We start from the raw sequence: 17,986 nt of genomic DNA, 5'->3' as shown, positions 1-17,986 counted from the left end.
TGTATATAATACGCATTTAACCTTGGATGTTTTAGTGTATTTCGGTTTTTGTTATTTTCTATATCAACAAATAACAAAATATACTTATATTTGTGAATTTTAGTACAGAATTTTAACTTTGAAAATTTAACTACAGTGACTTTAATGTTGTTTTATTTTACACAATAATTCTAGACTTGTGCCACCCCTCACCCCCTCCGTAACTCCTACCGCTAGAAACCGGGTTTCGATAACCGTGGTGGGCAGAGCACAAATAACCCATCGTGTAGCTTTGTGGTTCATTCCAAACAATTAATTGGGCCGGCATGTCCACCTAATCTGAGGGTCGCGGGTTCGAATCCACGTCACACCAAACATGCTTTTCCTTTCAGCCGTGGGGACGTTATAATGTGACGGTCAATCACACTATTCTTTGGTGAAAGAGTGGCTCAAGAGTTAGCGGCGGGTGGTGATGACTAGCTGTTTTCCTTCTAGTCTTACGCTGCTAAATTACGGACGGCTAGCGCAGATAGCCCTCGTGTAGCTTTGGGCGAAATTTGAAAACCATACAATCAATCAGTTAATTTAGCCTTGTCAAATCTGACCTAGTCGTATTATTCTTGTAAACAGCAATCTTGAAAACTCTGAAACAGTAAATTAAGTTTTGTAACACAAAGTTTTCATTTTATGAAATGTTGACATAATTTTAATCTTGTTAAATTTGTTTCAATGATATTAGCGAAACTGGTTCGTTAAAACATCGTAACAAATTACCTTCACTGAATGCATTGTTCCTTCAGACTATCAGTGTTACTGTAAATGTTCTTTCAATATCAAAAGATAACAATATCTTGTTGACTGATATGTGACCTTGGTGCTGTGAATAATATTAGTCATTTTTTTAAAATAATAATGCTTAATCTCTTCTAAAATATATGCCTAACCTTTAACAGTATCAGCAACTTCAAATGATTCCTACTTGAAGCAAAAGTAACAATTACAAAAGAAAGTTTTTATCGCAACTTCATTTACACTAGTAAGGTGGTGCATAAAGCTTAAAAAAATATAACAGATGCTTCAGAATGATTTTGAACATTACATTAAATATAAAAGTTGTATGTGTAATTAAAAACATGAATAATAGAAAAACCTTCAACCCCAGAAAGTAGGTAAGCCTTAGTTAACCAGTCTTGTGTTTCAAGACAGTTCAGTTCAGAATGGTATATAATGATTTTTTTTGACGGGAGGGGAGCTCAACTCACTTCAGTTAATCTTTATATTCATTACTTTTTTTCATTCTGAGAATTAGGCCCCAAATGTACATTTCGAGTGCTTGAATGAGGAACTCTTGTTATTTCCTAAACGTTAGGAGGAAAGTATTTGGTGACATCAAATCAAATCTGCAAGACAAACTTATAAATAATGTTAGATGGCTATGTCTGCGGTTTTTATAACAGAATAAACGCAAGGCCGTTTTATTTATATTTTTAAGGTTTTGAAACATCTTCGTGTGGTCATGTCACAAATAGCTGTTACTGTTGTTGGTCTAGTAAAACGTTTTGATTCCTTTAATTAAGGTCATTAGGAAATGGCAGATTTATTTACGCGTTTAGTATGTGGTACTTGAGGTAAGCCATTTGAGTAAATAACGGAAAATGTTATGCAATTAAAAAGAGCAGAGAATAAACAGGCTTACTTGTTATTCGTCCTACTAGTGGTTCAGCGGTAAGCCTGAAAGATTATAACGCAGAACACTTGGTTTCAATACCTATGGTTGATACAGACGGGTAGCCAATTCTGTTACATAGTGCTTAACAACAACAAAACTTTCTAATTTAACTACGGTACGTTAATTATTCAAAATAAAGAAAATGTAAAAACACATACCCTAAAAAAAAAAGAAGCTAAATTTTTACGTGACCTTAGCCCCCCTCTTTCCCCGGTACAGCGGTAAGTCTACGGATTTACAACGCTAAAATCAGGGATTCATTTATTCTCGGTGGGCTCAGCAGATAGCCTGATGTGGTTTTGCTATAAGAAAACATACACACACACACACGTGACCGTAGACTCAAGCAAATATTAAACAGATATTAACAGTTTTATAAATATATATTAAAATATTGTTTCAAGGTACTCGTGTTTTTTTGTAAAAAAATACAACCAGTAAACTTTACAGTGGTTTTTAACAAAATATTATCACAATTAAATTGAACAGTTAAAACCTAATCACAGCAAATATACATTCTATTCCATATTCTTACTCGATATCAATAAAACTATAAATTTAATCATATTTTCTTCATTTAGAAATATAGTCATAGAAGTTTGTTTGTTTTTGAATTTTGCACAAGGCTACACGAGGGTTATCTGGGCGAGCTGTCCCTAATTTAGCAGTATAAGACTAGAGGAAAGGCAGCTAGTCATCACCACCCACCGTCAACGCTTGGGCTACTCTTTTACCAACGAATAATGGGATTGACCGTAACTTATAACGCCCCCACGACTGAAGGAGTGAGCGTGTTTGATGTGACGGGGATTCGAACCTTGACCCCCACATTACGAATCGAGTGCCTTAGCCACCTGGCCATGCCGGGCTTAGTCGTAGAAGTAAAAGGATAAAATATTTCCAACGTTTCATTAGTTGGTGAACTTAGTTGATGTTTCAGCCTGTGGAAGCACAAGCTGAAAAGCCACATCCCCAAGCTACGGACATAGCCTTCCATAATTTAGAACAACTTACCAATGAGAAAGCGACCAAATCAGCAGCACTTGTGACCTACATGGCTACTCTTAACCGATTGAATATCATTTAAAGTAAGAGTATGTGAGCTGCAGGATATCTCGGGCTGCAAACATAGATTTCATCATCAAACCAGACCCGTTATAATAGTATGGAATAGAGAAACTGTAGTATATTATAATGAATTTTTATTGGTTGTAGGTATGGTTGTTTGTTTTTAAATTGCGCGCAAAGTTACACGAGGATTATCTGCCTTAGCCGTTCCTAATTCAGTAGTGTAAGACTAGAGGGAAGGCACCTAATCATTACCACCAACCGCCAACTCTTGGGCTATTCTTTTACTGACGAATAACGAGATTGATCGTATCATAATAATGCCCCTCACTGCTTAAAAACGAGCATGTTTGGTGTGATAGTAATTCTAACCCACGACCCTCAGATTACGAGTCGAGTACCTTAACCGCCTATCCATGCCGAACCTACGGCGATAGGCTAATCCGGGTTATATCATTTTCCTTTCTTTGTTAGATCTGAGTATCATTGTAGCTTTGAGGTAATTACGTACACTTTTTCATCAACTGACCATCAAAACATTTACAGATCTAACGTTAACTTCAGCGCCACTATCTGGAAATAACATCACATCATTAACTGTTGTCAGGGTGTTGTCGGAATACTCTCGTACACTTACCTGATTTGAAGCTTTATTTTCCTTGTTCTTATCAGTGTGGATTGAGCTTCCGCGAAAAATTCATTCCATAATAAATCACTCTTTTAAAAGTTAAAACTGGCTTAACTGTGGCCTAATTTGTCAAGTCTGAATCTTCTGTTTCATCACCTTATTGTCTTCAAGATGTAGCATATCTTGCTCTGAGGAATTTATAACATTGATTACCATCACGGATATCGAAATTCTGTTTCTGGTGTTGTAACTTCGAAAACATATCGCTGGGCCACTAGGGGGCAGACAGTGTTGTAAATTTCCATAAAATAAATTCGTATCCTTCTTTTCAGAAGATAAAAAGAGTTACGAGATATTAACCTATCCCCATATTCTAATCCATCCATCCCTGTAACCATTCTAATAACCTTCCTCTGAATGCTTTCCAATTCTATTACCTTAACTACTAGTCACAAAACACTAACTCTATGGTTTGAGTGGCTTATCCAGTACTAGGTCAGGATGCTTTTCTGCTACTGAATTGGATCACAACTGTATTTAACGCGTGACTCACGTTATGATGGTTAAAATACATTATCTTCCTCTTAATATAATTAAAGATCATTTGCCCAACCAACGAATTGATCCAAATCAATTTGGGATAACCTAACATACAGCTAGCAATACCCCAGAGATTAATCTCGTTAGTAAACTATACTAATTATGTGCCTATCAATACCATTAATCTAAATAAGAAAACTCAACGACTCAAGCGCTGACCCCTCAGGAACTCCACCAGTAGCAAGGGCAAATTTGATTAATAAATTTGGTTGATTTATCTCGTGCAACGTTCATGCAATTCAATTTATTAGTATTTCTTCCAACCCTCTGATATTTTTTCTCAGTTACTTTTTTTAACTCCAAGTACAACATCTCCACCCCTTTCCACCATCCAGATAACACGTAAAATTAACAGATTAGTAACAGAAAACCTCCCTTTTCACCATGTAAAGTTTGAAGTCGTGAACGAGAATAAAAGGGAAAATGATTGTACAGATTTTCTAGTGAAATATATCGACAACTTGTAATATTCGAGAGTTTTAATACTGAATTTAATAATGACAGTAGTAAAGAGACAGAAAAATTGTGTAAAGAAATTAAGGAGGTGAAACACTATAATACGTGGAGTGGAATATTAACGGACTATATTAAATAAAGAATAATATACTTAACATAATATTAATGTAGCATAAGATATGAAACACTGTAATATGTATAGTATAGTTGGTATGTTGTAATATGAAACAGTTCTGTGAGCGAGATAATATTGCATTCACAACAGAGAAAAAAGCAAATCCTAAGGGAACAATACGAAATACACTGAGTTGAGACGTTTTAAAACAGTTGAAACATTTTAATAACATTCTGCACAAGGATATTTAGGAAGAATTCTTGTGCTTCTTCTGTAAGAGAAATAAGTGAGACAAAAACAAGTGCCCGTTGTTAGCACTAGTTAGAAACTGGTTCAACTCCAATGAACGCATGCGTGCCTTTTGTTCATTTAGAATATAAGTTATAAATCACTTCAAAGCAAAAAAAAACAGAAGTGACAGTACTGAAGATTATCGCAGAGTTCTAGTTGTCTGTAGGATAATAAAAATGATTCATCTGTAACTAAAGCAACAACTGTATACAAATGTATCACACACGGAAATAAAACCAAAATTACAAAACTTACGCTCTCCGTACTCAGTAGTGTTTTATCGAATTCTTTAGCGAGGTAATAAATATTTATGCTTTTAAAATAACACAAGAAATTTAAGACATAGAAACTGTATCATTCTAGAATAAGTTGCTTGTCGAGTTATTATGATATTATATTTGCTACGTACGTTGTTTTTGATCCGTCAGATTAATATCATGTAGTATTTAGTATGAAGTCATTCTTGATCTGGATGTTTGACCTAACTATTTGAAGCCACACTAACATCATGTAGTATTTAACATGGAGTGATTCTTGATCTGGATGTTTGACCTAACTATTTTTGTATTTTAGCTCTTAACTGATAAGAGGCATATAATGCAGCATATTTCCTAATTATCGAATAATGTATATGTATATGTGTAATAAATGTATATGTATATATATATATATGTATATAATAAATGTATATGCTACACATTATGTTGTGTAATTTAAACACCTGAATTGCAACCAACATTTAACTTTAACTACTTCTGACGCAAAATTGTTTTCAGCATCATATCACGTAGTATATTAAGTAAGAAAACAAATGTTTAACACTGAATACTTCCTGATGCCGAAGTGTCTCTAGTATCTAATCATTTAATACAATAACAAATGTTTAACACTGAATTCTTCCTGATGCCGGAGTGTCTCTGATATCTAATCATTTAATACAATAACAAATGTTTAACACTGAATACTTCCTGATGCCGGAGTGTCTCTCATATCTAATCATTTAATACAATAACAAATGTTTAACACTGAATACTTCCCGATGCCGGAGTGTCTCTTGTATCTAATCATTTAATACAATAACAAATGTTTAACACTGAATACGTCCTGATGCCGGAGTGTCTCTAATATCTAATCATTTAATACAATGACAAATGTTTAACACTGAATACTTCCTGATGCGGGAGTGTCTCTGATATCTAATCATTTAACACAATAACAAATGTTTAACACTGAATACTTCCTGATGCCGGAGTGTCTCTGATATCTAATCATTTAATACAATAACAAATGTTTAACACTGAATACTTCCCGATGCCGGAGTGTCTCTGATATCTAATCATTTAATACAATAACAAATGTTTAACACTGAATACTTCCTGATGCCGGAGTGTCTCTGGTATCTCATTATTTAACACAACTAATGTTTAACATTGAATAGTTATATTTGAACAGCTAATAATGTCTTTTGATGGCATTACACAGATTACCACTTTTTGGTTCTCTCTCACTGTTAATTGGTTTTATTTTCAGTTTTGTAATGTAATACCACTAGAATGTTTACCTAACTTGTGTATATGGAGTTGTTCTTGAGCAGCGGTTCTAGTGATATTTCGATTAAAACGTTTCATTTATTATAGCCTACACCGCAGTTATTGTCATTTTGGATTATAACGCAAATTAATAACATTTACAAATACGCACCTCAATTATCTTAATAGTATTGTCAAGGGATTAGACCTACATCACCAACAATTGTTTTCTTATATTTCTCCATTTTTGTATTAATTGCTTGTTACTGGACTTCTGAATTACCTGCTATGTGTAGAAATACACTTCGTCAGTTCGAAGTATCCGTATATATTCAGTACTAGCAAATCAATTTGGTCGCTCGTTGCACCGAAAATGCTCTCTTTTTCAGCCGTGGGGGCGTTATAAAGTAACAGCCAATCCCACTATTCGTTGGTAAAAGAGTAGCCCAAGAGTTGGCGGTGGGTGGTGATGACTAGCTGCCTTCCCTCTAGTCTTACGCTGCTAATTTATTCACGGCTAACGCAGATGGCCCTTGTGTAACTTTGCGCGAAATTCAAAACAAACCAATTTGGTTGTTATTTACCTATTTTCATATATCTGTAGTTTAGAAAGCGAGTTTCAACCTTAAATTCACTTGACCATGAGTATACCTTCGTAAATAGTGTCTTCATGAAACCTTTGATTACTAAAACGTATTAAAATCGAGAAATTACAAACAAATTATTCCTCATACAACATGCACGCGCTGCTACTTTTTTCTTTAAAGGGGTTTTTCCTGTAGTTCCAATGTTTCTAATTAAACAGTTTTAAGGTGTAGTCTTTATCGACACTAAGTTTTCATAAAATATTATAACTCAATGTCAGTCTCTATAGGTCCGGCATGGCCATGTGGTTAGAGCGCTCACCTGGTAATTTGAGGCCGTAGGTTCCAATCCCCGTCACGCCAAACATGCTCGCCCTTTCAGCCGTGAGGGCGTTATAATGTGATAGTCAATCCCACTATTCGTTGGTAAAAGAATAGCCATTAGTTGGCCGTGGGTAGTGATGACTAGCTAGCTGCCTTCCCTCTGGTCTTACACTGCTAAATTAGGAACGGTTAGCGCTATAGCCTTCGTATAGCTTTACACGAAATTCAAAACAAATAAATAATTTTATTTAAAAAGGAAAGAATGTAGGATCGCCTGTGTTAAATGGAAGACAAGAGAAAGTGACCTGTAGTATCCAATTCATTAACTTTCTTTCAAGTTTGCCCTTTCAGCTGTGGGGGCGTTATAATGTCACGGTAAATCTCACTATTCGTTGGTAAAAAGTAGCCCAAGAGTTGACGGTGACTGGTGATGACTGGCTGTCTTCCCTCTGGTCTTACACTGTTAACTTAGTGACGGCTAGCACAGATAGCCCTCGTTTAGCTTGCGTGAAATTAAAAAAACCCAAAGAAACAAACATCTTTCCAGTTTTGTTAAACTTCTCCATTTCCTTATCTTCTTTGCTTTAAAGCATTTTAACCCAATAGCTTTTCTGGTTCACATAGTTTTTGTGTTACTAGGAACAGTTTGGTGAATGATGCTAGCTCTCGGCAATAAGTGACCTATTCTTGATTTTAGTTTTAGTGCTTCAAAAATTATGTTATATTTATTTTAAATAAATAAACTTGTATGCAAAGACACCGTAATCTTAAGAGCCCACCACAAAGCTGTGGTGATCGAATATCTGCGTTGTCGTGGTTACTGGCATTTACAATATCCTAAGTTTAATTTTTAATCCATAAACATTTTTCATACAGTTAACAACATAAAGTTATAACACTATTGAAAAGCTAGAATATAATACAATCGCGCTGAATACACATCAAACCACTTGAAGATCCAATACAAAGGAAAACCACCAGTTACATATCCCTTTTCAATGTGGATTCCAATATTCTGGAGAAACAAAGAGGCAAACAGAGACTACATTTCAAATTAACTTAGGTTTAATACTGATTTATCTGAAATAGACTATCATGCCATATAACAGGAGAGTGTAATATATTATAATAGTACTAAAATAGAAGGACATCACCGAATCTTGTCTACTACAAGTAAACAGATTTTAGCAGGGCTTCCCTGAAGATAATAGCTTATTAAACAGACTAGCATTATAAAAATTTATATATAAAAATACATTAGACGCTAATTAATAATTAGAATGAGTTGATTATGTAGGCTACTGAATGTTACTCGCTAAATTAAAAACAAAACACTTAGGACCAACAGAAAAAGTTAACACGATAGCTCGAATTCCTTTAGAAAGTGAACGTTTCTTTATCAGAGGAAAATATTTCTTCAATTACAATATTATTTTCAGCGAATTACAAAATACAGAATAAAAACAAAGCTGAATATCGTACTGCCATTATTTTCAGAACACAGCAAACTAGATAATAGGTTTAGAAACTAAAAGCTAAGAGATTTAGCATAAGTTAATAAATAAAATAATCCAACTAGGGTATTCCATTTCTTGAGGATGTATACAAGCAACACTAGAGTTTACTTTGTTTGTCATCTTAGGTATTCCATTTCATGAGGATGTATACAAGCAACACTAGAGTTTACTTTGTTTGTCAACTTAGGTATTTCATTTCTTGAGGATGTATACAAGCAACACTAGAGTTTACTTTGTTTGTCAACTTAGGTATTCCATTTCTTGAGGATGTATACAAGCAACACTAGAGTTTACTTTGTTTGTCAACTTAGGTATTCCATTTCTTGAGGATGTATACAAGCAACACTAGAGTTTACTTTGTTTGTCAACTTAGGTATTTCGTTTCTTGAGGATGTATACAAGCAACACTAGAGTTTACTTTGTTTGTCAACTTAGGTATTTCGTTTCTTGATGATGTACAGAAGTAACACTAGAGTTTACTTTGTTTGTCAACTTAGGTATTCCATAGTTCATAAAATAAGTCTGGTGCTACAAATTGCGTTAGAGATAATTTTTTACTAAAACACGAACACAATCTACTGATTATAATTTAAAGCAATAACATTAAAATACAGTTTCGATTATATTCATTATTTGAATTTAACTGTATCGAGTAGCTGAGAGATACAAGGCGCTTTCAAAACTCTACTTGTTAAAACATATCTTTATAGTTCCGATAGTAATTATTATTATTAATAATGGCATAATGTTTGAGCACTTGAAAGATAGCAGAGTTCAGAATAATCATGAACTTTTGACAGATTTCTAACAGTTTCCATTACTAAATGTTCCGAACTTTTCTTTCAGATGTTAAAATCTAAAACATTTTCTTTGGAATGAGAGAAAATTATTAACCTATTTCCTTTTCACTAAAATCCGGGATTCGATTCCCCGCGGTGGACACAGCGGATAGTCCAATGTGGCTTTGAAACAAACAGATATACCAGACGAAGTTAAGATTAAGGCGGAAAAAGGTTAAACAATTTCGAACAAATGGTAAAATGCTTACTTCTTCTAACGTTTCAACATAGCCTAGACTAGATTGTATCGAATCGCACACACAAAAACAAAACTACTTGGTTTCAGTGAAATTTTAGACTGGATTTCGTCCACTGTATCAGTCATAAGGGTCTATATTGATGTTATTTTTCCAGACTTTCTAAGTTTGTTCCTGATATTTAAGAGTCAGTTATATATATAACTTTGGAAACTTTTAATTATTATAAAAGACGCGTGAAGATAGAACGAGCATTGTTTGATGAGCGATAACTTGATATTTAGTGTAAACTTGACACTATCAAAATGTAATGATTATACTATCACAGAAGAGTTGCATAGTTTGTTTTATAGCTATATATCTTTATAAGATGTTTATACCAAAGATCTTTTCGATATTTTGCTTAAATTCGATTATTATTGAATGAGAGAGGCTGTTCATCCTATATATTTGTTGCAAAAATTAATTTATCAAATCGCTCATCGCTGTCGTAAAGCGCCCTCTGAATCCTAAAGGTCAACAACCTTCTAGCATCCCACCCATCATTCTGTCCTGTTTATCTAATTTATGTAAACTCTTACACTCGTCGCCAGCGACAAACAGTGTGGTCTCGAGGCTGTGTTATAGATTAACCATGAGCTAATCTTGCTTTATTCATAACTCTGCACGAGCCTACTGGCAATTTTTACTTCGGCAGAACTAATTAACTTGTTTGGGGAATGACCGAGTGAAAACTAAAGCAAGAAATTTAATATAATGAGAGAAAGAATGATTTAATTGATCGCGGTCTAGATGTACTAGAAGAAGATTGCTTACTCATACGACCGATATAATGCATTGGGTGTTATTAACCTTAAATTCTAATGACGAATCCATTCCATGGTATGCATGCATAACGAAAAATATATACCAGATTCTGCGTAAACATGCAAGAACATAAATTGAATTTCACGGAGTCATAATTATCTAACGGTTTTACTCACATGTAAAGTACATAAATCGAACAGATACAAAACAGAAATGCTTGTTTGTAACAGATATTCTTTGTTTCTTTGTCATTTCTCAAGACTGAATCACTTCTATTTGAGCCGAGTTTACAAATATATATATATACATATATTTTAGTTTCGCTACAGAAAGATGCAAAGAAGAGACATTGCGTATGGCTTACATTAACAAAAACAAATGCTTAATAAAACACAAATAAACAACAAATAACTAAAATCGAAATTGGAATTAAATGGTTAGTCGATCAGTATAGGTATATAAAGGAAAATTAAAATATGTTAATGTTCAATGATATCTCTCAAAACTAATAAATCCTTAACTAGTATAGTTTTATTACAAGAAGATATATTCGCATATTTTCAATATATACAAGACAGTATATCGCTAAATGCAGAATTAGCGAAGGATTTGGCCAAAATGATATACTAATCCATTTAATAAACTTAGTTCAATTCTATATCTACAATAACCTGCTTTCAATGCTACTATAGCGCCACCACTGACACAGACAAAATATTAACAACGATTGTGTAGTTTAGATTTAGTTCAAGACCTAGGATAATTTAAATAGCGTTAAATCTGATGGTGATTAGGAAAGAAAGTTCTGTTAGATGAAAACTAATCTAAAAATACTTTAATTAATGTATTGACTAAACTATATCTGTTATTGTTTTAACGTATTTATTTTATGTCGATTTTGAATTGATAAGAGATTAAGAGGATCGTTGAGACAGATGTTTTTCAAGCTTCAAGCCATCTGATGATGTTGAAACAAAGATCGCATCCAGAGGTAACCAATAACAGAAATTGTCTCCTATTTCAACGTTTTTTGATCCTTTAATTTTTTTTATTTAATAAACTATACTATTTGAATACTTTCAAGAGGGATATAGAAGTTTTGCTTTGCTAGTATCTATACTGAGTTCATTAATATCTAGGACAATAACGAAATTTTTTGTCGCGTTTGGTTCATATCGTATTGTTTCATTATTAGTACATTTTCTTGTAAGCTATTATTCTGAAAAAATAAAGGATAACACAGCAGGCTTTCCCTCAAACAGACCCAGAATCGAACCAGGCAATTACCACCACACACTTTAGTAGATTGTTTGTTTGTTTGTTTTTGAATTTCGCACAAAGCTACTCGAGGGCTATCTGTGCTAGTCGTCCCTAATTTATCAGCGTGAGACTAGAGGGAAGGCAGCTCGTCATCACCACCCATCGCCAACTCTTGGGCTACTCTTTTACCAACGAAAAGTGGGATTGGCCGTTACATTATAACGCCTCCACGGCTGGGAGGGCGAGCATGTTTGGCGCAACGGGGATGCGAACCCGCGACCCTCAGATTACGAGTCGCACGCCTTAACACGCTTGGCCATGCCGGGCCCCTTTAGTAGATTAACAGTAGAATCTAGTTAATAATTAGTATATAGTAAAGTAATAATAATTAATTAATAATTAGACATTGATTGTATAGGCTACTAACCGTAACAACGACACAACAACACAGATGATCATACAGGTTACTAACCATGACAACAATACAGAAACTAAGGTGATTGTATAGGTTACTAACAGAGACAGCAGTGCTTACTGGTGGGTTAGGCTAGAGTGAATAGAAAACTGACCTTCTCGAGTTGTTGGCCCAACTTTCCTATAAAAATACACAATGACCTAATGGTTTATTTGTGTGTAACATCTATGGTTCTTATTCTATGTCCAGTCTCAGCCCATTTACAATTTCAATACAAGGTGAGAGGGACAAATCTTCATGTTGTCAGTCATAGATGGAAGTTCATTGTTGTTGCTTTTTGTCTTTATGTCAGCCTTTAATGTTATTTAATGTGATTCATTTTTATAACTCTGTATTTAATAACGATTCAATAAAAAATCAAGTTTGGTTAAATAAAGTTTAATGATTCTTTATCTTTGAACTTCACAAACTACATCATTTTTAATGAAAGTTAAATTTTTGAACGATAGCCAGCCACTTTCACAATATTCACCTTTTTTTTTAACCCCATATCGCCTACCAAGTAAATACTTGAATCTCCAGTTATTGGTAAAACTAACTAAATTATACAAAAAAGCCACAAAGTAAGTTAGAAAAACTGTTTTCCCACCAATAACATAATTTAACTGTGAGAATGAATTCTGGTTTTTCGTCTTTCTTTTGTTAAAACCTTTAAGCTTCACCGTTTCTACCGTCTTCTCACTGCCCCTCACTGATGAATAGCTGGCTTTGTTTCTGTAACATGGATTTACTTACGGTTATGTTGAAAATTTTATTTCAGAATTAGATTAGCAAAATGACTTCTAGTTGATATGTAGTATTCTGCTATACAGCAAATACTTTAAAGTATAACTTTCTGACTACCAGCAAAGAGTAGATTACCAGAGGTACATATCAGATCAAGAAGAGTGGACATGTGACCCTAGTTTTATTCAGTCAATCTTGCAAGATATTTTTATGACACTATCGCTACCTACACCCGTTGGCAAGACTGTAAAAGCTCCGAAAGAAGTAAAACGATGCACTTCGTTTACGGTGTAAAACGAAAAACTGAAGCAAAATCAGGCGTGACAGCATGACGAATCCTGGAAGTGACGGTTGGGAGAGGGGATGACCATGATTGAACTACTCTTTCTGTTTACAAAGAAGTGAAGGCTGCGCCCACCCCTCAAAAAAGTGCAACATCCAGCCAATATACCTCTATCTCAAAAGCAAAACTAATTGCCAGGTTGATTGTTCAACTTTTGCTCAACATCCCTATGGGCACAATTACCATAAGATGATAAGATTCAATCCATAATGTTCCTTAGAGATGACTGAAGATGAGGTCACCTTGACTGTACAAGCCCTTCTTGCTTAGACCAAACTATGGTAGATTTGTACATTGATAAAGCCATGACAATTACTATGTATTGCAACCTATCTCGTATGAGTCACTGATATCTTATGTTACGTACGTTGTGTATTATGATTTCAAATAGCTGTAAATTTTAACTTTAATCTAGAAGTTAATTAAATGTCAGCATGTATTAAACTTATGATATTTACAAACAACAAATAATTTTCTTTCTTTACACAAATATAATTTAATATACAAACAACAATACATTAATAATAACGGTTATCACAAGTAATGATTTATATACAAACATTTTACAAACTCCCAAACAATATTTCGGCCTTCTATCTGGTCTGGAACTGAATACGTTATTGACAGTTCGAGATCCACGATGAGCAAATTAATTCGGACTTGATATAGTGCACACTTCTCTTGAAGGAAATGGTAGCTAGCTCTATTCTTCATACGTGAGTTTTTTTACCAACGATAATATTTAATGACTTTGTAGAAATACTAATTCCGAAGTAATTTATTGAAGTTTGTAATGTTCGAAATCTATAAACATTCCTGGTGAAATATCTGTAGTTTTCCTATTAATAAACGTTTCTCATAATTATACCTTCCGAGGCTTATAGTATGTTGACTGTAGCGACCAAACAATATCCAAAAATATGTTAGTGCTTTTGTAAGACATGTATTGTTGATTCTTACTCTCAAGAATCTTCTACAAATTTAGAGAACAGGCGGGAGTTGCGCTATGTACATCCAGCAATTTACGTTACATGTAATAAATTGAAACAAACGTAGATGTTAAAATAAACGTATAACAGAATATCCGTTACACAGCCTTGTTACGGACCCTTTTGCAATGGAAACTATGCATCTTGACAGTAGCATTGACCAACCATATCAAAGTAAGACATTCATATATAGGAATTAAAGTAAGGTTGATGTTTAAGACAAAATTGAAAATTGCTCATAATAATTTTTGTTCAATATGTTATCTTCTGAAAAATTCTTTAGTTTATAACATTTGATTAGATATCAAATTCTCAGCGTCGGTCAATGACTTACTTCACGTTCATGTAATCAAGGAAATGTTTAAGCACTAAGTGAACATTTGAAACGAGTTTTTATTTGCTTTGTTTTTCAATTGTAATGTGGAATTATGGCTTCTATTAGTGCAGCTGTCGACGAGGCAGCACTTATACAACGTGTTGTCGTGTCGCAGCATCAAAACTCGTGATATACTGACATAAATAAAGAGTTTAAGAACAAAGTAAACATGTAGTTATAAGGAAATTGATTGTGCTCTTATAACCTTCTTATAACGTATAACCTTCGTGATTAGTGAATCAAAATTAAGTGCATTTCTTTCCTGAGGGATTGAAAAGCAAGCAGCCATAGTAATTGCCTGGTCAGAAGTTACTAATACATCCAGAGAATGACAACAGAATCATACTCCTGGGACTCACAAGAGAGATTGTGTGTTACAACACCAAACTTGCAGGTGATTGTTATGGATAACTGTCCTGTTTCATTAGCTAAGCCAACTCTCCAAATAGAGTATCAACTAACTGATGGTGATAGTCACTTCTTTTGTTGATCTGAGCAGCAATGGCACTGATAATGGTTAAAAGATGAAATAGTTAAATATTTGTTTTAACTGTAAGCAGATGATGGAGAATTGAGAGTTTAGACATCATAGAACATGATATTCAAGGAATAAAGTAGGTTAAGATGGAGATATGTTGGATTTGGATAATGATCTGAGTTTATATGAGATTACCAAATTACTTATCCACGTATACATTATGGATAATGCCCCAGCAACAACTTATCAGAAACTACGGAAAAGAAAAATACTTTGGAATAACTACTGATTTCTTTTCCTGAGGAACTACAGGCCGTTGTTTCTGGAGTTAATTCAGTGGTTCCAACAGATTAGCCACCGACAATCGTTAAGATAAGCAACCTTGTTATCACCGTCATCGTGGTGGCCAATATTTAAGGATAAACTTTAACAACTGGTAGATTATCTTTAGAAGAGTTGAAGAGTTTGATGTATACCAATAATAGATTGTGGATGTAAGTGTTTTAATGAAAGATGATCGGACAGACTCTAACTTGTTTAAATCCTCATAAAGCTGTCGAGCATGTTTCTGGAACAATGACATCAAATCTAATCACTTATCATCACCATTGAAGATCCTAATGGATTTAAAACTGAATAACATAAAGAGCTGGTACTACTATTATTTAGCCTAAGCTAGCCCTTGGATAAAGCCCTTCATCATTTTTCTTCATGAAGAGGGCTATCATAGAAGTGAAGACTAAGATGTGTTTCCTGGACTGACTCCCTGAATAACTGATAGCTACTTTCAATAATCCAAATAGTTTATTAACTTGTATCGTATCTTCATAAATTTTATTTTGTTGTTATTTACTTTGCTTTCAAGCTTAAGTTGTTGTTGGTTTTGTAGGTTTTTCCCCTATTGATCTTTAGTTTTGTTTAAGTTTCACCTACGATTATTTATATGATCTATAGGAAAATGTTATTTTTTACTGAACTTGTGTATTGATGTGCTTTGTTTGTAGCTGAAAATTGTGTGTTATTAATATTTTACTTTATTATAAAATTTTATGTTTTTATCTGATGTAAAGTTTAATCATGTTTGTTTCACTGCTTTGGATGATGCTGGTATTGTGCATTATTTTTAACTGCTTTTTAAATTGTTAAGCTATTTATAAATGAATATTTTATTGTATTTCTGACAATGTAAGGACTTACTGTGTTAACATGTTTTAGCATTTTTGGTCTTTGTTTGTATTCTGATTTTTACATAAAGGCGCATATCTTCATTTCTGGTACGTCCTCATTGAAATTAGATTTCAAACAGCCTAATAATTTAAAACTGAGAATTTAACCAGTGAATAACAGACATATCAAATAGGTTATGCATCCACAACATATTCAGCTGACTTCAAACACAGACCCAAGTGTTGTCATCCCTCTTGGAATCTGGTGCTGCAAAAGTCAGTAGACAAAAAGCTGTTTTATGAATTTCTGTCAAATTATAGACGCAAAGATGAAAGACCATACCATTTGTAAAAAAAAAAAAAAAAAAAGAAAAAGTCTTTTGGCGAGAGAATGGTAAATTTGCAGACTTACAATGCTAAAATCCGAGGTTCAATTCTCCATGATGGACACGGCAAATAGTGAAGTGTGGATTTGCTCTAAAAAGCGAACCCGTATTCAACAGTATGAATATCTTTGATAGTGTCGCGGAGTAACTGATGGTGAACTTTTTATTCTAAGTAACTTCGTAGCATGTTTTCTAGGATCCCATCTTTGAGAAATGCCCATACATATAGCTATTTACGAATCTGTGGAGAGGCCAGTCCTGTTAAACTCTGAACTGAAGTTGTCAAACAGAATTCTATGTACCACTTAGAGTTGAGAAAAATTCCTTTGTCATTAAGAGAGCAGTAAACTCAATTTGTTCTACTGTGTTCCTCTGTATCTTTGATTCGGTTATGTCAACTAACATAACCATATCCATCTTTTTGTGTGTAACGTTTTGGAGAAAGAAATAGTAATATTGCTACCCTAACCTTAGATGGCACGTGTTTGTATATGCATTCCTGATGTGAAGTTAGAGTACATACTAACAGTGGCGACTTATCAAATTAGTAATGGTTGTATCCATTAGTTAGATGTTCCTGTTCTTGGTCCATATTCCGAAATAATATTAAAACCTTTCTTACCTGCATAGAAATATATAATGTGTCTGTTGTGGAGAGAGGATTTATCGCATTCTTTGATAGATTGTTTAGGTAGAGCATTCATGATGAGACTTTGTAGAATGGACGGCAACTGCCTGTTGTGGAGACACAAGTGTAGAGGACGACGTTTCGAAAGTCTTCCGTCTTCAGGTCGACTTTGCCGTCCATTCTACAAAGTTTCTTCAGGATTTATGGCTGCATTGGATGTCCTTCATGAGATGGGTGTAAAACAGAACAAAGAATACCATTATTTCTACAAAGGATGTAGTATCAAATTAGACATCTGAAGTTACTGGACATGTAAGTTACCATCCTGCAGCTTCTTTTACAAAGAATTATAGGAGAATTGACAGTGCTTTTTACAACCAGTTCTCCTATAACGTAATCCATGCTCATAATGATGAAACAACCAGATACACTCAAACAGATCATAAAGTCCAAAGCTTTCTCTCGAAAGATGTTGAGGTTAAAAAAAAAAAAGGAT

This window comes from Tachypleus tridentatus, chromosome 4, assembly GCF_004210375.1.
Source record: "Tachypleus tridentatus isolate NWPU-2018 chromosome 4, ASM421037v1, whole genome shotgun sequence".
In the NCBI taxonomy this organism is placed as follows: Eukaryota; Metazoa; Arthropoda; class Merostomata; order Xiphosura; family Limulidae; genus Tachypleus; species Tachypleus tridentatus.
The sequence above is the reverse complement of the archived record's forward strand: the minus strand, read 5'-3'. Positions refer to the sequence as shown.